The sequence below is a fragment of the Prinia subflava genome, chromosome 1 (genome assembly GCF_021018805.1).
Source record: "Prinia subflava isolate CZ2003 ecotype Zambia chromosome 1, Cam_Psub_1.2, whole genome shotgun sequence".
Classification (NCBI taxonomy): Eukaryota; Metazoa; Chordata; class Aves; order Passeriformes; family Cisticolidae; genus Prinia; species Prinia subflava.
Genome location: NC_086247.1, coordinates 145,287,209 through 145,304,841, shown reverse-complemented (window position 1 = coordinate 145,304,841; position 17,633 = coordinate 145,287,209). Strand labels below are relative to the sequence as shown.

The following is a 17,633-nucleotide window of genomic DNA, read 5'->3' as shown; positions in this document are numbered from 1 at the left end:
CCACATCAATTGGACCATTTTTTGTCCTTAAAATTGTTGTAAACTTCTGTATGCACTTTTCTTTTCTTATCTGTGATCAAGGTGAACCATGATCCTTCAGTAGTGCTAGGGCGAGATGTACACTAACACTAGCATGAATCTTGCTTTTTCCAATTTGAAATGTGAGCCAATTAGTAGTTCAAGTCTGCTGTGAAGTTAACAGTTCCAGGATAACCTTTTTAATAATTTCAACTTTTTTTTTTTTTTTTAATGTTTAGTAGTGAACAATGTTAATACATTTCTGGTAATGCATTTCTGGTTTAAATAAATTAAGGATGTTTTCTAGTTGTGCATGAATGCAGACAACTTTAGTAAGTTTTGACAAATGTTTAAATGTGTAATGTAAGCAAAAGGTAAACAAAAGTGAAGCCAGTGAGCTGAGTCTTTTGTCATTTGCTAAAAAAAATTCAAAATGAATAAATGCTGATGTTTGTGGTGCATTCTTTCATGAATGGCATTTGTAACCTTCCTGTGTCTGTGTGTGATTTGGGCAACTTGGGAAAACGGTGCTTTTTTTTTTTTTTTTTTTTCCTTACCATCTTTTCTTCAGTCTTAAGGATGAGGGTCTTTTCTTCACAGATGTTTTCTTCATTTTGACTGAAAACATGATTTTTAATTTCATTTCCAAACCTGTATTTGAAGCACCTATTTTTAAGAAGCGTTCAGAGGCTGACTCTAACTCCATCTTTTGCCCTAACATGTAATTATTTTAGGTCTAGGCCTAAAGCAACTCTATTTTAAAAAGCTTTTTAAAGTTATTCTGAGATTTGCTTCAAAAAATAATCTGTAGTAAATATAAATATACATTTGATAAATTTATTTATTTAACATTTAATAATTACAAAAAGACGTTGAGAATTATGAGATTTTTTTGCTATTTTGAGAACAAATAATTGCTTTGAAGATTTGGACAATTATTAGGATTATGATAGCTCACTCTTATTTTTAGTCCTCAGCCAAAAATCAAAAGATGGATTAATGCCCTTGTTAAATTAATGGAGTGAAGTAAAGTGTTCATTTGTAGCTAAGACCAGATTTTCAAAGTTTAGTGAAAGATGATTTGTTTTTGGTGTGTCACAGAGAAAGCATGCAGGTAACTAATGGTGTCTGTTAACACCTGCCAGGTTCTGGATAGTTCCATGCATAAATCATGGATGTGCATTTTTCATCTGTGCACCAGCTTTGAACATCTGGCCTTCACAAAACTCTTCAGGGTGGCTTAATATTAAAAAAAAAAAAAAAAAAAAGCATGGTGTTTTCAAATGATCACCTAATGCCTTCTTGCTGAACACCATCTGCTTTGTACTAACAAATGTGTTGATTATTAAATACATTGGAAAGATATGCTCTTGTTTTTCATGCAGGAAAACCATTTCAACTTAAGCCAAACCAAGCTAACAAACTGCTACAACAGAATTCGTATTTGCAGTAAAGTTAGTATATTGTACTTTTGTCCCTCTACCATTAATGCTGATTTGATAGAACTGAAAAAAATAACATGTAGAAGAAAAAATAAATATGTACTTTGGTTTTGGGACTAAAGCAGTTATATACCTTCTCCAGTTCTTTGCAAAGTTCCTGTTACTTCAGTGTTGTGTTTTTGATGTAGAAGCACAAACTTAGTTTAGAACTAAACCGTGTTTTCTTGTTAATGCTGTTTTTTCCCTCCCCATGTATGTTACTTCTTGATCCAGACAACTAAACATGAAATTTATTTCAAAATTTGGCTTTGTTGTGATGTCTTGAGTTATTAAAAATGTTAATTTATATTTATAGGATGCAGTGTGCTCCTTTAAATTATGTAAATTGTAAAAAGTGCTTTAAAATTGATTAACCAAGTCAAATAAAATTAGGACAATCTGGAGTTGAGTTTGAATGCCTTCCTCTGGATACCCATAGGTTTTATATTAAAGTGCCAAACTTTGCCTTCTAGTTTTATTTCAAGTCATCTTCTTTAACATTTAAATTACCTTGCTTAGGTTAAGAACACAATTAGGATGGCAAATCTGTACCCACATGCTTATCTTCTTATCTAGGAAAGTATGATTCTTCTCCCAGTGTTACACACAAACAGGTCACACCAGGGTTCTATAGTGAAATTTTTTTAACACTACATGTGCTCAAGATCGAGTATTTTTGGGTAGTCTCCCTTCTGCCTTCAGATCCTTGAAGCTGCTTGTCAGAGCTGGCCAAAATGCAGTATTAAAATGGCAGTGCTGTATTTCATTGGAAAGAGAAACTGGAAAAACACAAGGAATGAGTCAGCAGAAGGCAGAATTGGGCAGTAGATTCCTGCAGGAATGAGATACCCACACACCAGCGTTTCCATAGGCTGCTGGTTGAACTGCATATGTGCTCTTGGCCCAAATATATCATTGGACCAGGAATTCCAGTGCCAGGTTTAAAAAATGGTCATCATTCCCTTGACCTAAACCTAACAGTCTCCATCTCTTTCAGTGTCTTTTGAAATAATACCACATTCAACACTTTTTTTTGATGCAACTTCTTGCACCCAGCTCCTTTTTAAAAACAGAAAATAAATCCACATTCCACGTGATATTCAGAATTTCTTCTGCTGAATTTAGTTATTTTCTCCTCAAAACCTACCTGTTAGGTTGCTTTTACGAAAATTTATGTAGTTCCTTTCTAATATATAATTTACGTGGAATTACGAGACCTTTTTAGTGGAAGTGATGGATCATGAAGGGCACCGTATTTCCTTAAACTTCAATTTTGGCCAAAATAGTACAAAATAATTGATAACAAAAAGTTCTTGATAGCAAATGTGAGGTACAAATGTACAGGGGGATGAGGCAGCTTTCAAAACCAGATGCTGTTGGATTAAAAGTGCCATCTTCTCATACATGAGGGATTAATTTTGAATGGTTAAGGACACCATCCCATTTAAATTAGGCTTCCTGGAAAAACAGCGGTTTGGAAAAACCAAGATGGAGTTTTTGAACCTGCTAAGTCATTTACTCTTTCATGCTCTGCTTCAAAGTTCCTTGGTGGATACAAGAACTTTGTGATGCTTTCTCCTGGTGCAGCCTCTTTCTGGTCCCTTGTGCATGGCAGTAATCCCAGTGCAGCACACTAACCCCGGGTTCTCTGTGGATTGCATGGCACCTACCCCTTCCCTTGGCTTTACTGAAGGAGTTTGGGATTTTGTGTTAGAATGCCTCACACTGTGAAATGGCTGCACTCCTGCAGTGCTCAGTTCTCACAGCACCTTCTCTGCTGGGAGTCAGAGGGGTTGGTTTGTGGTGGAGGTGACAAAGCTGCTCTGCAGAGAATGTGTGCGTAGCATTTGTACGGTGGATCCTGTTTCAACTTGTGATTAATTGATGAGCTGAGTTAGAATGCTGAAAACAAGATTGTAAAAGATTTAAAAACCCATAATCTCTAAGCCCAGAGGGTTTGTATCTTTTCTCAGTGTTTGTGTTTGGTTATCCTGTTTCCTTGACTCCTTCAGTGTTTTGGCATTGGGTGTAACTGGAGGTTTGTCTTTTGTATTTAGCTGTGCTGTGTTTCAGACCATCTGTGGGATGGTCTGGTGATTAAGTTAGATTTTTCTTTTTAATTTTTGGAAATGCGAGTTCCTGAATCTGCTTCTGTTCTGAGAAGTGAGTTTAATACCTTTACCCGAATTTAATCTGTGGTTGTAACAGGATAGTGCTTCTGAAGATGGTTGTGTTGCAAAATGAGTGCTACAGCTGTTTGATGCTTGTGGTCAGAGAACCTTTGAAAAGGACTCGGTACTGAAAATACTTGTTAACCTTTTTGTGGAAGTGTTTCTAAGTAACTTTGAAAAATCTGCCTCTTTGGTTGTGATTTTTGGATGTTCTGGTATTTAGGCTTATTTTTAAGTCACGTTATTCTCATGGGCTAGTGGCAATATGGACATCAGTAATCTGCCAGTCAGCAGTAACCAAACTTTGAAATTTTCCCTTTTTTAACATGGGAAAGCTTGTTTGCACTGTGCTCCCTCGGGGCTTGTTTGCTTCAGGATTGAATTGTGACCACGGACTTCCTTTGCCTAGTACTCCACACAGACAGCTTGGGTTTTCTTGTTATTACTTGTCTTGAAGTGGTTGTCCTAGGTACAGAACTTCTTATCTTCCACCTGAAATGCTGAAATGGTCTTTATGTTGCACAAAGGCTGGAATGAAGAATGTTGACTTTTGTTTATGTTACAAACTGTACCTTTGAATTTAAGATTCTAGTGGGTTTCCTACTTGGTTTTGAAAACAATACCTTGGCTAGAGTTGGTTGTTGGTGGAGTGCACTCAAGTGAAAGGTAGAGCTGAAGGTGGTTGGTTCATACTCTGCTATATAGGTCATACATTCACAAAATAATAAACCTCATGTTGGAGATGCTGCTGTCAGATTAAAAAACCCCCAAAGAATTAAAATCCTGTGATGATCAGAGCCGTAACCCTGAACCTCTGCAAGCTGTGCTGATTTAAACTCATTGAAACTTCTCTGAAAACTGTGGCAGATCAGCGCTGCATTAGGTGTTATCTCCCTTACAACAGCTGGTAGAAAGTTAATCACAACCCCACATGAGTACTCTGTGCTCTGTCATGCTGCTGTGGCCAAAAGATAGGCAGGAGTTTGGAGGTGATAGTGCCCAGGCTTGAAAGCTGGGCTGTCCTGGTGTGAGGTAGATTGCACTGATGGCTTGACTGCTAATTACCTTCTAAATAAAGGAAGTGCAAGACTTTCAGACATTGTCGGCTTCAAAATGTTGTGGTGGGGATTAAAGTATGTTTAATTGAGAAGATAAGTAAAATATTTTATCAGAAGGACACTGTTAAATAGAATTCTCTTTAGTTTCTCTGGCTTTTGGAATAAAGTTAACTTTGCAGCATATTGAGTTAATTTTAAATTCACTAAAAACAGGTAATTTTTGAACCTGCCTTAAAACTGATAGTCAAGAAAATACATTTTTAGAGGCTTCTGGTAATAACTGTTAAAATTTGGCTTTGGCCTATAGCTTATCCTTACCTCTGAATCTCTTATGAGAGCTCTTCTAGCTCTTCTTTTCAATGCAACCAACTTCAAGTGAATTTCATAAAAATAGAAAAAACAAAACCCTGTAGCTGCTAGTTTACTGGCAGTGAAAGCAAAGCTGAATCCTGTCATTCACCTGAATGTAGAGAGAGATTAAATAGTAACACCTGGTTTGTAAAAGCTCATGTGAGGTTGCTGGTCTATTATGTGATAGAACAGACAACGTGGTACATTGAGAATACTTCAGTTCCTCCTTTTTTTTGACTGTTAAAAGTCAAATTTGAAATTTCCCACATTGTTTCTTATTTGTAAATTTAACTGAGTTACTAGAATGAGAGAGGAATCCAGCATGAGTGACTGGTCATAGAATTTGTGTTGTGGAACACACATTCCTGATGGCCAGAAAAGAGAATTACCTGGCTGTGTCTGCAATGGACTTGCTTGAAGGTGTTACTAAATCAGCTGCAAAGGCAAAGCAGCAGCTCTGAGTGTGCTGTCTTGGCTCCAGTCACATGCTTGATTGAATTGTGGTGCAGGAGGGGAGTTTACCTCCCAATAATAAAAGAAGTCATAAGGCTCAGGCTTTGAGACATCTGGTAGAGAAGCTGGGCAGCCTCATTCGTCTTTCAGTTTCCCTCCAGAAATACGTTTCAAGTCTGTGTTAATCTTTGTGACTGATACATAGAGTAAGATTAACTTGCTAATTTATCACACATTTGCATAACTGACACCATAGCCACCACTGGCAAAGTTTTCTCCTAGACATGTAGTTGGAGGCTGCCTTTTAGTCTTTACAGAAACCAAATTTGTCATCCTGTTGTGATATTTGTCATACTCAGCAATGGAAATACTGTGCTTTGGCTTTTGTGGGAGAGCATTCTGCAGTATCAGTCTCTGTCATTCTCCTTCCAGGGCGAGCTAGACTGTGGATGTTCTAAAATGTTTTGAACTTCTCTGTGAAAGTATTTGTGAAGGGAAATGGAGGAAACTCACAGGGCCAAGGCTTGGTCTCCCCTGCAGCATTTCTTAGTCAGAGGACTAGGCCTTGTGTCTCCAGGCTTTCTGTAATAACACTGCCTCTCATCAGAAGGCACTTTGGTGCTTTGATTTATTTGGACATCTCCTTTAAGCAGTCACTCAGACACCCTGGGAATTATTCTGCTAATCTCATTTCTTACTGCTGGGTGCCTATGGAAATACTGTCAGGTCCTTATCACTAAATGTACTGCACTTCAGTAGTGAAAGGGCATTATTCATCTGTCCTACACAAAGTGCTGGGTGTCCAGGAGAGCAGCAGAGGGCTAGAAATTCCCTTAGAGTATTTTGAGTGTATCTGGTACTGCCTGCAAGCAGCAGTAGTGTTCACAAGCCTGCTGCCCTCAGGTTTTGACTGAGCTCCTGAGTAATTGCAAAGAGGTGAAAGACTTTTCTCTTGGGCACATTTCACCTTGAGAGTTAGGACAAGCACTAAAATGTTTCTTTTATTGAACACCTCTAGTGCTACTTCTGTTTTTTCTGGGGTTGGATGGTTTAGCCCTGAGAAGAACAGCAAATCATCTTAAGGTCCTTGAAACCAGTAAGGGAGAAGCAGGAAAACAATGCAGCTTGTTTTTTGCTGTTGACAAAAATTTCAAGGACTTTGCTCCTCATTTGGCTTTTGCCTTTCTCATCAGGAAAACATGATCACGAGCTATCACAATGAATGCAGAAGTGGTGGGTATTTGTCTGTATCTCCTCCAGTGAACCCTGCCTGTTCTCAGGGCTGCTCTGGAGGCTGTTCCCCTGCCAGCACAAGCAAGGGGGAGGTGCTTCTGCAGCCTGAGGATGGTGTGCCAAATTCCACTTTGATTCTAAAAAATGTGTACACCAGTTAGAAAAAACTGCATATCAAAGGTCGCCTTGTTTGGAAAGAAGAGTGTAAATATTTGTATCAGGCCAGACAAATTCAAATGAGAAGATAAACATACATTTTTAACACATGGATGATTAACTGTTGGAAGAAGCTGCCAAGAGCAGTAGTTTCTCTGGCTTTCAGTGTCTTAAAAGACCAGCTTTCTGAAAAATATCTCCTAGTGAGAAGGGAGTGCTTGGGCTTTACAGAGTGGAAGCTCTGGGAGCCTGGGGTGCAGAGCAAGATGCACCATAGAGCACAGTGTTCTTGCAGCCCTCCTCCACAGTCTGTATCTTGGCTTCCTCCCTCCTATTGTTGACACTAATGAAGGTCACACTCCCTTGCTGTGGGGTTGAGACTGGGGGATGCTTCTGTGACGTGGGGGCCGCTGTTCCTCTCGGGAGGTGCCGTGGAAGCAGGGGAGCTGGGAAGAGAGGAGCCAGCACCACGTGCATCTGGGGCAGCCTGATGACTATTGGCCCAAAGCATCCAGTTTGGGATGTGTGGGTGCCAAGAGTGGACTTCACGTGGGAGAAGACGTTCTGGATCTGTTCAGGTAAGTTGCTTTATTGTGATGAATAAATTGGAAGTTAAGTGGAGAAGGAGGAGGAATCAGGGCGAGGTCCATGATGACTGTTCCAGGGAATTAGATGTGGAATTTGCAGTAGAGTGAGCCCTTGTGTATGGCCTGTCTTCTCCCCAGCCACTGACTGCACACCTTGAGGCAGCCTAATTCCAGCTCCTGAGCTGAAGATTAGGAGGTCTCTTGTTAATCAGTGTAATGATACAGCAAAGAGCCACATTTCAGAGTAAACTATTAATTCTCTTGAATGTGGGCAATGTTTTAATGATCTAAAGTTTTTTTATTTTTAGCATGTGTTAAATCTCGTGTGGTTAGCAATACATGTGTTTTGAATTTTAAATGACTGTGATGAAAAGAGCTGGCTCTTTGTTAATGGAATCACCTTTGGTAGTGTGCTAAATGCCTAAGACTGCATTATGTCAGATAAATAGTTCTACAGAATAGCCAGGGAAGTATCCTACAGGCCTTATGTGTGTGAAAAGCCTCTGTGGATGCTTTTTTGGGTTTTGTATATAGCCAGAGCTGCGTTTGTTAGGTTTATTTCTAAAGGGAACTTAAGGAAAGGCAACTTCTGGAATTGTAACTCAGCAGCATTTAGGTCATATAAAGAACAACATAGTTTGTAACAAAACTAAAATGTAAGCCATTGTGTGGTAAAATCCTGGTATCTCTTGAGGTCCTTCCAAATTTTCTGGGAAAGGTATCCTGCTTGGAGAGTGCTGGAACTCCAGAATGTTAGTCTTCAATGGTCAAATGAGCCATATTTTGAGATCTAAGCATTTAGCCCTGAAAATAGCCTTTGTACAGTCTCCTTTCTGAGCAAGTAATAAAAACTGTACGGCTTTTGCCAGTCACCAGCATGGACAGAGCCAGCTGTAGTGACACAAGGAATCTTGTTAATGGAAAAGCAAACAATTGTACGTGCTGTACTGCTCTGCCCTTCTCTGGCCTAAAAGGAGGCTGGGACAGAAATATTTCTGTCCTTTGCAAAGCGTGTATCCAACGTACACCTTGAATATTTGTCCGCAGTTTGTCCAGCTTCAAAATGAATTGTTTTTAAATGTACCAAAACTGGAACTTGTCAAAGCAAAACAAATCTATTAATTTTATCTATATTTCCCAAGGGCCTTCAAAGATTTGGTTGCATTCCGTGTGGAAGCTATTTCAGGGGTGGAAAACAGTTTTGTTTGCTGTACAACTCCCGTGCCCTGTTACATCAGTGGCAGAGTCATTGCCAGATCGTAGACTAAACACCATTTTCTTTGGAGAAGCAGGTAGAAAATGATAGGTAGATCACTGGATTTTACCACTGTTAAGTAAAAGAAAATGATGTGTACTTTACTATGCATATTCATATTTTAGAGGTGTTATATATCAATGTCAGCTACTACTGTATAGTATCTAAATTGCAGGATCTGTTGCAAGGGGGGGCATGTCTAAATAATTTTGAAAGTACTTTTGAAACATTGCTATTGCTCTACTTTTGATCTATATTGAAAGTATTAGCCTGAAAGAACTGGAAGAAAGTCCTTTTGGTTAAAGGTTAAAAGAGAGTAGAGTAATTTGTCCGGAAGGTTTCTCATAGCAGTTTTGTAGCTGTTAATAATTTATTTATTAATAGCTATAACTGCCTCAAAAAGTGTCATAGAACAGAAAGTGACTTTTAAGTGACTTCTAATGCAGTGGCTAATTAAGAAGATGCTTCTTGTAATCACTCCTAAAAACAAGAAGCTCAGCTCAGGGAAATAAAACATTTTTCTGAGAAGACACAGGTGTTTAAACCTCCCTGCTCTTCTTAATGAACCAAATTGAGAACATAAGATTAATTGATTGCTCTTACGTGGTTTCCACTCTTCCCTCTCCTCCAGCACTTGCTCTGAGATCACATGTAGGCTTTTGCCCTCAGAATGTTTATAGAAGACGATGACTACATCCCTGGTAACCCATTTCGTGGAATAAATCGTGAAGCCAAGTGCATGCCCGTGTGCTGTGTTGCAGGGGAGGTGCTTGTTGCCCTGCACAGAATAGTTTCCAATAGTGGAAAGTTCTTTTATGAGAGCTGTTTGTGGGGGGGAATTTCGCCTTGTGCCTTGCAGCTCCTCCCGAGACCAAAAGCCAACCCTTGGTTCACTCTGGCCTCTGGATTGAGCTGGCTGTTGTTTTCTGGGTGTGGTGGCAGAGTTACTCGAATTGTCAGTGTCTGTGGTGTTGGGTTTGGGCCTGTGAGTGGCACAGAGCCTAGCTGGCAAGCTAGAGTGCAGCTTTCATGTGGGTTAGATGATAGATTGTTAACAGAGGTCAAAGCCGCTTGGGTTTTCTATTTTTGTGACAATTCTGGCTGATCTTTCCTTAAAATATAGGTCCTCCAGATTTTCAGATAAAACTGGGGTAGAGGTGGATACTCAGGTCCTAGCTGAACTGTCATCAATGTCTGTTTATTGCTGTTACAACAGCATGGTTTTATTTATTGATTTATCTTCTCAATTCAGTGTTTTGAAAGCTTTTGCAAACAGATTCCATCTCCTGGAAGGCGATGTTGGTGCCCTTATGGCTCCAGTTCTGTTTCCAGTCCACTATTCAGTCTTGACTAAGCAACTTTCTCCTTAGAAAAACAGTTCATGATTCTTTTATTTAGTATTTTTAAATATTACTGTAAAAGGAGATTGTTTCTGTAGAGATACCAGGCTGTATCCAGTACCAGCAGTTCAAGCAAGGTCAGAATTTTAATTGGAAAATGATGAAATGTTCTCAGATGTGCAAAATCTGGGACTACGTCTGTCAGTCACTGACTTGCATGGTAACAAATGTGAACATCAGCCTTACCTGTTGTGCATCTGTTCCAGATTTCTTTTCTCTGTCACAGTGTTGACCTCAGGACAATTCCAACCCTGCAAAGGGAGGCACAGTAATTCAGAACCCTTCACACTTAGTAAAACTCATGGCAGATGTTTCTGAGAAGATCCTGAGTTCGCTGTTGTTCAAGGAGGAGGTGGAGTAGTTCTGCTGGATGCTGCACTTTGGGCTGCCAGTAGTACAAAATTGTAGTTACACATCTCAAACCTCTGCAGTTTTGATATTTGTTTTTATAGTTTTCCAGATATTTATACCATTATATAGTGAGCCCACTGACTAATAGTCACTTAAATATTCTTTCATAAAGCTTTCACTGCCAGTGTAGAATTACAGGAGATGAGGGTACATCTTTATGCTGGGTGATTTTGAGCAGGAACTGGCTATGGCAATCTCAGGTGCTGAGTTGTTCAGTTGTGCCGTTTTGTTGGGTGCAGCACTCCCCAGGTCACATCCACCTCTCCACCAGGAGCCAGTGAGCACTCCAGTGTGCTTTCCACCCTTCTGGAATGCAGAGCACTCCAGCTTCTCTGCCTTTGTGGTAGTCCTGAAATTCTGGTCCCCCCTTTATTGCTTTGGCCCCAGAGGTTGTGGTTGGAAGGGGTTGTTACTGTCCTTGGTGCTTCGTCCCTCGGATCTCAAAGGTGTGTGAGAAGAGGAGAAGGTGGCATGGACAGCCCTGGGCTGGCCTTCCTGGGATGTACATGGCCTTCCTGGGTGCACCAAGAGGTACTAATGATGCTCTTCAAACTCTCCTTCTCTTCCCAAAACTCACAAAAGCTCTCTTGGTAAAATCTTGCCTTCTCCCACTGGATCTCTGCAGAAGGAGCGTATAAACTGACGATACTGTTTCCAGGCACAAAAGAGAATTGTAAGTATTGTTAGTGTTGGGTGGTAGTTGTGTTCCTGGTTTGGTGTTTGGTGTTTTTTCAGTTGAGAGAATCCTCATTTCTGTGTTCCCTTTATTGGCTGTTTGGGGCAGAAGTTCATTTTGAGCAGCATACCTGGAACATTTTTGTGTGTTTAAATACATGCATGTATATGTGTGCATACATTTGCATTCATAAACATTAATATTGATAGGATTTGGAAAATTAGTTGCATTTCTAAACTGGTGGGTTTTAAGGCACAGGTCTTGACTGTGGGTGGGAAAGGAAGAATGTTGGAAACTCTGAGAGTTCCATCACAGATTGGACATGCCAAACAACAAAAGGTGGTGCAGCTTGGGAATCATGTCTCCTCTAAGGCCAATTGGACAGGTTTCATAATTAAATATAGTATTTAGTCAAAACTACCATGGAATGGCAACTTGCAACACTATTTTTTTAAAATTCAGGCTTGTCATTTTTGTGTCAAAAATTGAACAGCAAGTAATGACTTAGTGTTCTGTTGTTGGGAAGATGTCAGAAACAGGACTGGATTTTGTGGTGAAGGTTCATGAAACACTTTGAAACCAACTGAGCTGTCAGAAGAGATGTCCTGTTAATGTGAGCATGTGATGTTTTCAGGGTCATTTAAAAGATGATGATCTCTGGAGCTCTGTAAATCAGGGATGTGTGCTCACATTGGAAGATGGGATTTGCTTCCTATAATCCTAGTATTAGAGGGATAGATGAATGAGGAATAAATTGCATGTTGGGGGTATAATAGGAGAGGGCAGGTATATCTTCTTTTTTTTTGTAATTAATACATGGAACCCTTAGTGCCAGAACCACAGGGTCATATTTAGGCCTCAGGGTAGAAGGGAGAATATTTTTGAAATGATTAACCTGGAAAGATGAGACCTTGCAAACTGAGCGTGGACAGTGCAATACGAAACGTGGAGCCTGCCCTTACTGTCTCGTGTCTGTGATATTTCAACAGCACTAACAGCCATTTGATGAAAGTATAAACTTAGTGATTTTGTGCTTTTGCCAAATTACTATGGAAGTGTTGACAAAACAGCTGGGGAAGTCATTCATCACATTTTTCTGAAGTCACACATCAGATTCTTTTCTTTTTAAATTTAACTGCATGGCTTTTTCTTGATGTCTCTTTTTTTCTTTTACGGTAATCTGGGTTTGCTGTGCATTAAGGTTTTGAAGACTGCTTTAAAGCTGATAATCAAGGGAAAATATTATACACAGCTGTACAATTTGCAAATTAGGGCTTGCTCAGGACTGTTCTGGAGATGCTCCTTTAGTGAGGGCCACCAATGAGAGTATAAGATGACATCTTGGTACTTGAACTCAGTTTTTAAGAGTTATAAAGATCTGCTGCAAAAGTAGAAGAGCACTTTTCCTCTGCTTTTGCTGCTTGAAGAGCTTTTTAATTAGAAGCCAATTTTCTTAACCTGGTGGTGGTAACTCCTAGAAGGGCTGAAGACAAGAAGCCAAGTTTTGTCTTTGGGGGCAGTGGAGGAGCTGTTTCATCTGGAACTGGGAGGTTCTGGAGAATGAGTGTGAGAGATATGAAGGTCCACAGAGCTCTGCCTGGGCACAGGGCAGAGGAAACACTGGTGGGGAGGTGCCTCATGTGTGGGTACACCATGGAGGACCTGGCAGGGCTGCATGGAGTTGCACTGTGGAATTTTTATTTATTTGTTTTCCTCTAGTAGTGAGTATTAAGTTTCATTACAAGGGCTGGTTCCTTTTTTTTTTTTTTTTTCTCCTCAGTAGGATTTTGGTTTGCACTTCAAATACAATTTCAAAGTGAAACTTGGGCTGCGAGGCTTCCTCATGGTAGAGATGAAACCCACGGGGATTTCTGTCTGAGGCTGAAATACAGTTGAGATGAAAAACCCCTCTTTGTTTCAGGACAATTTGAGTTGGAAGGGACCTTAAAGTTCAGCCAGTTCTGACCCCCTGCCATGGGCAGGGACTCCTTCCACTATCCCAGGTTGTTCAGAACCCTGTCCAGCCTGGCTTTGGACACTTCCAGGGATGGGGTATCCACAGCTTCTCTAAGCAACCTGTGCCAGGGCCTCATCACCCCCACAGTAAAGATTTCTTCCAAATATCTCATCTCAAACTGCCCCCTTTCAATGGTTTAAAGCCATGCCCCCTTGCCCTATCACTATCTGCCCTTGTAAGTATCAAACTAAATAAAATAATTTGGTGTCAATGATACAATTTCTGGAGGAAGAAAAGCCATGTAAGAGACAGAGGCAGGTACAGTGTTCTGAGCTCCATTTCAGCTTCGTGTTGTGTGAGGTGTGTTGGAGAGAAAAGCCCCAAGAAAAGGAGTCCCTGGTTGTTAAAGGGGTCTGGTCAATTCAGTGTAGTGCTGTTCAATGAGACTTGCAGGAAACTGGGGTAGACCTCTGACATGACCCTGAAAAGTGTAGAAAATATCATCTTTTAAGTAATCTTGATTGCTGTTTAAAAATCAGGTCCATTTGGTCAAGCTCTGAGCTTGAAATCTTGCTAATTTGTGTTTATATATGTCAAGCTGTGAAGCTTATTCCTCATTCTTTGCCTCCTTTCAAAATTCATGCTGAAATGAATAAAAGGCCCTGCTTGATAAAGTCTTTTAAAATTAATAAAATTCCCTTTGAGCTGCAGCATGCAAATTGGGTCATCTCTCTGCTTGCTGGAAACACGAGGATTCATGTTACCTCGTGCCATTTGCATTTCCAGCATCCCAGATCTTTAAGATGAGAGCAATTGGCATTATCCATACGGATGCCCTGGTGTGCTCTAACAGCTAAAACAGCTGCAGAAACCTGGATGTGCTCAGCCTGTGCCTCCTCTCTCGCTTCAGAAACAATGTAGGATCAATTCACTGGGCTTTGAAAGGTTCTGATGAGGAAGTTTTGGCAGGGAGAAGGTAACTCCAGGCTCTCCCAGCAGCTCCTGGTGTGTGCTGAAAACTCACTTTATTTTACCAGTTGGTTGCAGATTGGGACATCTTTGTGGTGAAATGTTGCCTTGAGTAGCTTGTGATGTGCTGGGAGTGCAGGATTCGTGTTGGTACACGCTGAGCTGAATGCAGGATATAATGGGGTTCTTGGGTGTGGATGGGGGTGGGAGGTAAAATCCTCCTAAAAAGAAAAAGGAAAAGCAGAAGTTTGAACTTTCCAAGGGAGCTGCTGCAGGGCAGGGAGGGTGAGTGAACGCAGTGTGGGGCTTTCCCTGCCCTGGTCTGTGCCGCAGGGGTACAGCTGGGCAGGAGCAGCGTGAGCTGGCACTGGAGCAGATGGAGATGAGGGCAAAAATAAAAGGAGCAAGTCCATTGCCAGCTTTTAAAGGCAGAAGGGCAGAGGGTTGCTCTGTGCACTGAGCAGAAAGCACTGAGCCCTGCCCTTTCCCGGACACTGCAGCCAGGCCTCTCCCGGGACAGAAATAGCATCCATCAGTCTGTCCCTTTTCCCAAATCCCACACCCTGTTTTTGCTACCATTTCCCAGGACTTTGCCACCACCTCCCTTGCTGTCTCCTGCCACTTCTGGATTTTTCTTCCCCCCTTGCAGGAAATGCCTGGCTTGCATGGCAGGGGAGATAGCAGTGCTGGTCCTGGCCTGGGAAAGGCCAGCCCAAAGCCCCTAATTATAAACTTAAAACAAATTTTTGGGTTGAAGCAGGGAGATATAACCCACATCCAAGTGCAGTGCCATCAGTGCTGAGAGAGCTGAGCTGTCAGAGCCAGTGCAGGATGTGAGACAGAGAGAGGAGGGGGTGGGACACTGGGAGCTGGTTTCTGCAGGGCATGGATTGGGAGCTGCTGGCATCTCCAGTTTCTACTCAGCTGAGCACTCCAGGCACCTCTTTGGATAAATATTTCCTTGAATTTTGCAGGACAGGAGTCTCAGACAGACACCAGGAAACCCTGAATCACCTTGTGTTCTCTGTAACACTGAGTGCATTTGCTCTGGAAGGAAAATAATTGCCAATAATTGGTGAAAGACACTGATCTGTGTGAGCTGACTCAAAACCTCATTGTTTGTCCCGTGCTTTGGCTGATAATCGTCACTGTTGAAATAAACTCCCTTTACAGTTTACAAAAGCGATGGTGCAGATGGGGCAGCTGCTCCAGCATTCCCCAGATAGTTTCTGAGTGATTTCAGGCTCTTTCAGCTTTCAAAACTATGTGAGGATTTTAAAATGGCTGCTTTTTCTTGTAAGCATCACATCAAATAGCAAGAGAGAGATTTTTAAGGGCTGTCTAACTCAGAGATGTTTCCCAAAGAGGGTTTGATGCAAATTTTGGTTTCTATCAAGTCTGACAAACCCAAGAGAGCACAGGCTGAAGGAAGGTTTTATAACTCCTGCTAAGCGTCACAGCGTTAGCGTTTCCTGGCATTTAGAAACAGGTTTAAGAACAATTAATCAGAAGAACTTGCTCAACATAGCCTCTAGTAATGGTGAGGGAGTATTTTCTTGGCTGAGCATGTTGTCTACAGTTTCAGGAGAGATGAGGGGTGTGTGTGTGCACGTGGTTTTGGAAAATACCCTGGGCTGGGTGTTTTATAATGAGCATCCATTGTTTCCAACAGGAATTAAAAGAAACTGATGATTTGGAAACTTTCTGAAAACAACTTTCAAGGCGTGGTCCCCCAAATGAGACCATTCCTGTGTTTTAGGTAGAATCACTTGGTCTCCTGCTGTCTTCTCTGTGCTATCATACATGAGATACGAAGCTTTCATGAGAAGAAACAAAAGATCTAGTTGATCTCCAGGGTTTTTTCAGCCCAGGGTAATCCAGGCCTGTAGACAGATGTGTTAGATGAGTTCTCAGATTGAACAGGTTCCTGTAAACCGTAAGATTTCCCAGCAGCTGCTGGACTCAGTCTAGGAAGAACCCTGGTAGCTTCTGTCAAGGTAAATATTTAATATTGGAGCTGCTGTATCAGTGAAAAAGTTTATTGGTAGAAAAATCTTATCAACAGGTTGCAAAGATCATAGGGCAATTGACTTGAGATAAATGTGTTTAAATGGGGATCTTTTTCTTTCACTTTTGATTGCTCCTTCCGCTTCAGTTCACCTCTCCTCAGCAGCAGTGGATGTAGTTGAGTCATCAGAAACTCCAGTGTCCTCCGTAAGCATAGGGTAAATTCCAAACCCTTGTAATAGTAGGGGGAAAAATTCAAGAGAAGCTTTCCCCACCCCCCCAGCCCCCTTTCTGCCCTCTTTGTGATGTCAGCGTGCACCAGGAGCAGCTCAGGTGAACCTCAGCCTTCCAGCTGAAGCAGCAATACGATGCCTTGCTCTACAGTGCCCCTTTGGAGCCTTGAAGTGTCAGACAGACACTTTGCAGACCATCCTTCAAAGAAGGTTTGAATGGGGACGCTTCCTGCGAGCCCTCTTTGAGTACCTGGGTGCAGGAGCTCAGCTCGGAGCTGCTGTCATTGGGTACAGCCAGGGATGGCCCTCGCCAGGAGCTGCTCTGGGGACCAGGGGCTCTCTGGTGGCCTCAGGGAAGTGTTCCCTTGGACTGAGCAAACTGCTGCACCTGCTTTTATTTCCTAACACCGGGGGAAGCCCCGATTGCGGGTGCATTTCTTTGGTGAGGTGTGTAAGGACACAGCGGGCAGCAGTGGGGGAAGCGATAAATGCAAACCAGCAGCTCCATCTCCTCAGGGTGTTTACCCCGGTTTGTTCGGCATAGTTCTGCCATTACTGTCTTGCCACTAATTACCGCTGATTCCTGCTGGGATTTCAGTTCAGTTCCTGGACGTACACGGGTATTACTTAAACGTAACACGAAATCACGATGCAGCACTGCTTTGGTGTGAGATGCCCCGGGACTTACCTGTCCAGCTCACCTGGCGTGTCTGTGCCGCTGGTTTTATTCCCGTGTGTTATCTTCCTTTTCCAGCATCACGCACAGAGCCTTGGGTGTAGCTGGCGGCTCCCCAAGCCTTTTCCCAGCCCAGCTTTGGGGCAGCGGTGTGAAATCCCCGTGTGGCCGCGCAGCCGGGCGGGGATGCCGCAGCCGATGTTGCCCTCTGCCGGTTCCCTGCGGCTCCGGGCATCGCTGCTCCCCGCAGCCCCGGGATCAGGCAGCTCCCAGCCCCTCCTGCTCCGAGCACGAATCAGCTTTTAGCCCTAGCACAGCTTTTTGGGACGCTACAGCTCATGTTTGGTTTTATCGTCCCTGGAAGCTGCTGTTCATTTCAGAGAAATGGCACACCAGAAAAAGCAAATCTTAATTGTTGTTTTTAAATGTTGCTGGTAATGCCAAATCCGTAATTTTCAGAACTCACCTTTAGAAACATAACCTCTCCAAACTGGTTTTGCAAGTGAAATAACTGCTAGGTTTCTAATTATTATTTGCATTA

General features: G+C 41.9%; 1 protein-coding gene across 3 annotated transcripts in view; it reads left to right on the top strand.

Moving 5' to 3' along the window:
• DNAJB6 (DnaJ heat shock protein family (Hsp40) member B6) overlaps positions 1 to 17,633 on the top strand; it is a 57,230-nt gene that overhangs the window by 26,634 nt on the left and 12,963 nt on the right. The gene's annotated exons all lie outside the window — the stretch shown is intronic.